The following is a 5828-nucleotide window of genomic DNA, read 5'->3' as shown; positions in this document are numbered from 1 at the left end:
ATTTTCTTCCCCCCCTCCCCTCCCTCAAGACGTCATGCAATCCGATATAGGCTTTACATATACTATTAACATCATTTCACAATAGTCATGTTGTACAGAAGAATTAGAATGAATGGGAGTAATCTTGAGAAAGCAAAACATAAAACAAAACAAAACCAAAAAGGAAAATAGTCTGCTTCAATCTGCATTCAGACTCCATATTTATTTTTCTGGATGTGGACAGCATTTTCCATCATGATTTTTTTGGAGTTTTTTTAGGTCCCTGCATTGCTGAGGAGACCTAACTCTATCAAAGTCAGTCATCGCTCGCTGTGGTTGTTACAATGTTCTCCTGGTTCTGCTCACTTCACTCAGCATGTGATCACATTTTTAAACCTAGTCTAACACACCCTTATGAATCTTTACTGTACTTTCTGTAATTAGGTCCTGGGCTTTCAGGATTCTAATACCAGGCACTGTTCCTGCTATACTTTCTTCATACCGCCTCTGGCTGATGGGGACCAGAGAAGGGAGGAGCAGTAGTAGCAGCAGGTGCCACATGAATAGATGGAAGAGGATTAGCAGCTTCTTCTGTCTGCCATGAGTAACCTCAACTTCCTGGAGAATAGAGGAGTAGAGAGGAGTGAAGGGGCAAGTCTGAGAAGTACTCTACTCTCTTTTCCCTGAAATGAGTTATAAGACTAAGCTTGAGGAGGCTTTGACACTGGTGTATTGCTGGTTCAGAGACAATGGCTTAACTGATATTTTGTTACCCTTTACAACAGATTCTTAACCTGGGATCCATGGACTGATGTCAGGATGGTCTGTGAACTAGGTGAATGAACCCCAACCCCTTTTGTTTCTGAGAAGTAGTCCATAGGCTTCATCATTTTGCCGAAGGAATCCATGACACACAAAAAATTAAGAAGCCCTACTTAAGTCATACCTCTAAGAATCCCAATGGATAGGTTCCAGCCCTATTCCTAAATTTTTGCTTACAATTACTTCTGATCTTAAAAAAATCACATATGGGAAGCAATATATTTATTTTCTAATGAAAGATACCTTTTAAGAGTTTTTCTGGATATTACTTTTCAAATTTCACAACTGATGAGAATTTTCTTCAGAGATCGAGTGAGGTACTTCTAATTAGAAAGTGGGAATCAACAGAAGAGATTTATTTTTCTATTTCTTCAGGTCTCAACGCATTCTAAATTTGACATTTCCTCAATTCAATTGTTCTGAAAACAAACAATTTGGAACTTTCTTTTATTTTGAACTTTGCATTTTCTGGCATGGATAGTGTGATTAAGGTTAGAGGTATTAGAGTTATAAAATACTAGGATTAAACCCCATATATTTAAAGAAATATTGGTTTAATAATTAGGATGCTGACCCACTTGACTGCATAAATACAACAAACATTTATCAAATGCCTTTTGTGTGCATAGTAGATATAGCACCTAGGTCTTAGTTCCATTGGTGCCAGGCACCGTGAACTTGGACAAAACAGTGAGCCCTTTTATTTGTCAATGGCCATAGCCTCTGGACGGGGCACCTTAGTGGGAGAAAAGTGAAGCACTTATTTTTTGGGGGGGGAGGGTGTAAAATGGGACATTAAAATGCAAAAAAAGCAGCTGAATGAGAACATTCTTCCCCACAACCCTAGTCTCCATGTTAATTACCTTCACAGTCTCATACAGACAAGGTGAGTGGCACTCTCCTGGCCAACTGCCTTAGAGAAAACACAAAAATATGAGACATGTGCCCTGGTGCTACACAGATGTCATAGAAAGTCACGGAGAACTGTAGGAGAAATGGAACCATGGGACTCAATGTGAACTAGTCAGTTCACTACATTGGAGACTCCTTCCAAACCTCTCTCATACCCTTACTGCACCTCATTGTCATTGCAAAATGATGTTGACCAGTTTTGCAATACCAGCAACCTTTAGATGCTGACACTGGCCTTGGAGTAGCCCCTGGTCGATGATTGACAATTACTTCCCTTTCCCCTATCCTCCAGAGTCAGCATTCCCAGGTGCTATCCATCTTTTAGAACAGGTCCATGAATAACTTGAGGTCTATGAATTCAAAAAAACTTTTTGTGTTTCAATGTATTTGATTTCTTTTATAACTCCTTGTCTTTCATTTTGTGCATTCAAAATCATTATTTTGAGAAGTGGTCCATAGGCTTTACCCAACTGCCAGAGAGGTCCACGTCTCATAAAGAATTAAGAATTCTTGCTCTTGAGCTATCATTTGCACCCAATCATTCAGTCACTTAACTACACTCCATTCACTCACTTGAGCTCTTTTTATTCTCATCCTTCTTGACTTTTCAGAGGCATGTAATGTAGGGAAACACCCTCTTCCATCTCTATACTTCATTCCACTGAACTGTCATGGTTCTCCCTGTACCCACCTAAGCACTCCTCAATCTATTTTATTAGCCTCCTCCTACTTCTGTCTCCACTTTCTTTCCCTTGTCCATCTCAGCAAATCCCATGTGTCCATTAATCACACATATTCGCATGGTTCTCAATTTGATATCTCTTCCCCCAACATCACATTTAAGCTCAAGTCATACACTTCTAACATGCTAGATACTTCTACCCATTGGCACCTCTAGTCCAATATGCCCCAAATGGAGCTCATTATATTCTTCTCAACCTTGTCCTTGCTTCTAATTTATCTATTTCTACTAATACTACCTTCATCTTGCAATTCATCCCAGCTTTTCTCCTTGGAGTAATTTGATTTTTTCCCTACTGTTCAACCCCTTACATACCTGCTCCCCTCCTCTCAGTTTCCTATTGAATGGCTCTTGTTCAGATCCTCTAGTCTATATCCCCTTTAGCCACCTATCATAACACTGACTGAGTTTTCTTTCTTATGCAATGCTCTTACCAAATAAAGCATAAACTTAATTCTAATCTTGCCTTTGATACTTGCTATCTGATGACCTGGACAAATCATTTGACATCTCTCAGTCCATTCCTTCATCTGTAAAATGGAGGTAGTAATACTAATAATTTCATAGAATTGTGAGGATCACATATAAGTCCCTTTAGAAACTTTAAAGTACTAGCATCAATATTATTTATATATTAGTAATATTATGCTAAGCTATTAAAGCTCAAACTGCACTAAGACTTTTGGGACACCCTGTATATATTTAAACTCCTGAATCCTAGCATTCAGGGCCTTTTATAGCATAGTTTGAACCTATCCTCTCAGATTTGTCTCATGCTATGAAAGAGATAGAGAGACATTCCATGTACTATATGTTCCAGAAAACTGGACCAGCAACAAGAACAACAAATGTTTATATAGTACTTTAACGTTTACAAAATGCTTTACATATATTATCTCCTTTAATCATTTGGCTATTTTCTGTCCCCTATTCTTGTCTTACTCTCTCCAGGCTCCATATCTTTCCTAATGTGATCTCCAATGCTTAAAACTGAACCCTACCTACCCCACTCTGTGCCCCTCCACCCCCCCATCCTCGGTTGAAATGATTTTTTTTTGTTTTCAGTTTTTTTTTTTACTCCAAGATTTATTTATTACATTTCTAAAGCACCTTTCCTCCTCAGAGCCCAACCACTGCAGCAGGATGTTAGGGACTGCTGTGCTTTACTCCATGAGCCCTCATCCTCTGGGAATCCTGAGGATAGTGGATGGGTCCTAGAGCTCCCATGAAGGGAGGTGGTGGTCCCATTGGGTGGAACATGTGAGGTCCAAAACCTGGTGGGGGAGGAGGTACAATCCCAGGAGGAGGGAGCAGGGCAATATTAACCACTGCTGGAAGACCACTGGGAGGGAGATTAAAATAATTGGTAGAGGCTTCTTCTTCAGCTGCTGGAGGAGGAGGAAGAGCTCCAGGAAGTCCCAGAATATGTTCCAGCTTAATTCCAGAGTCTGTGGTTCTTTTTTTTTCTTTTCTTTTCCTCTGGCTGCCTGAGATCTTCCCCATTTCACATTAAGCCTGCTCCCATTCACAATCAGTTTGTTGAAAGAGTTCTCGGCAGCCATCTCTGCAGCTTGCCTTGTGGTAAACTGGATGAAAACGCACTGCTGCCTCTGTACAACTGTTTTCGTTTGGATCTCGCCAAACTGGTAAAAGTGATTCCTGAGATCTGTCTCACTCATTGTATCTCCCAAGCCACCAACATAGATAGTGGTAATGGTCTTATCATCTGGAGGGCCCAGGCAAGGCATCGTTGAAGCCCATTTTAGCAGCTTATCTGCCACAGGATCATTAGTACGGTACTATCGATCTTGGACGTTCTGATCAGCAAGACGATCATCAGGGTCTGTAGGCTTCTCACATCTGTATGGACACTCCTTTCCTCTTTTACATTCTCCTATCACCCAGAGGGAACAAAGGTGAGGACGATTCCGTTTGTAGGAAGAGTTTGTCCGAGACGATTTGAGCAACATATCACTTAGAGCTGTAGCCCTCCCAAGAACACCAAGGGGCCGAGTTCCATCAGAGTTAGAAATCTCTTGTTCAACATTCTGGGCATAGTAGTCTTTGTTCACATCAGACTTAGGCATATCATCCTTAAAGGATAGTCCTGCATCATGGACCTGAATAGGTAAGCTATATTCTATGTCCAAAAGGCAGGTCTGACATATATTTTTTAGCCTGCTGCAGGTTTGGCACACTTCAGTCTTCTTAAAATGCAAGTGAACACCGGGGCACGAACGAAACACTGTGAACGGCCTGGCACAAATTTTGCATTCTTTTGCATACTTTTCTTTGGTCATCTGGATGCAGGGGTTTTCTCCAAGGCACATCTGACACAGAATAGGGAGTCCGCAAGCTCCCAGTTCTGCCTGTTGTAGGTGTTGGAACCCAGAGACTTTGCCATCTTGGAAGTGGTGTCAGCCACGGCACTACTGGCTGATTTTTGTTTTTTAAAGTCCAATTTAGATGCTAATGACTCTATGAAACAGTTTTTGACCCTCTGCCTTCCCTGTAAAATGAAAGGGATCATTATCTCTCTAAATTTCCCATGGAGCTTTCCTGAAATTCTCCTTTTTTTGACTTGCCTCACTCACCCATGCATCATATTTGTGTGTCTTTCCCCACTATTAGATGACCAATGCCTTGTGCAATGAGAGACACAGAACAGCAAGTTCTGTGCTATAGTTCTCTTAGTAGGCTCAGCACTTGGGGAGAATCATTGTACATGATTAGTGCTTACTCAGTCAACCAGCATTTATGAAGCACTCTGCCCATACGTGCTTCAACAATCCAGCTAGCAGCTTCTCTGGGGGTGTAAGATCCACCAACAGCCAGCACCCAGAAAGCTGCCAACACACTGCAAAAGCACAGGTTCTTTTGATCTGCTTTAGTAAGGAAAGCAACGTTAAGGGGTTGACAAGTTTACTTTAATTCAGCATACAAATACAATTCACTTAGTTCAGGGGAAAAGCCTGCACCCTGAACTTTGGAACAAATACAAACAAATTACAAACATCAACAGACAGACATTGTCTAATTCAAATCCCAATACATAGTTCCCAGAGTTTAACAAAGTCCCAACATCCGGGCTTCTTAGCTACAGCTGCCTGGGAGTCTCCAAACGCCACCAAGAGTGAGAGCCCTGCGCAAATGGCTCTGCCTTCTCTTCTTATGGGGTTTCAGATGTCATCAAATGTCATCTGAATGACCAGAACTTAGGCTGCTATGATTGGCTCTTGAGTTAGCACCACCCCTTGGTACCCTGGGAGCTTCACACCCACATAGGCTTAGCACCTAATAGGGGTTTAGCACCTAGTAAGACTCAATGAAATACACTGAATTACTCAAAGCAAACAAAAGCCAAACTCTTCAA

The 5828-nt window shown here is 41.3% G+C and overlaps 1 pseudogene; it reads right to left on the bottom strand.

The window, feature by feature from the left end:
* Positions 1-3601: 3601 nt before the first annotated feature.
* Positions 3602-4859, bottom strand: LOC118856081 (annotated as a pseudogene).
* Positions 4860-5828: the final 969 nt, after the last annotated feature.

The sequence above is a fragment of the Trichosurus vulpecula genome, chromosome 7 (assembly GCF_011100635.1).
Source record: "Trichosurus vulpecula isolate mTriVul1 chromosome 7, mTriVul1.pri, whole genome shotgun sequence".
Taxonomy (NCBI): domain Eukaryota; kingdom Metazoa; phylum Chordata; class Mammalia; order Diprotodontia; family Phalangeridae; genus Trichosurus; species Trichosurus vulpecula.
This window is presented reverse-complemented; position numbering and strand designations above follow the sequence as displayed.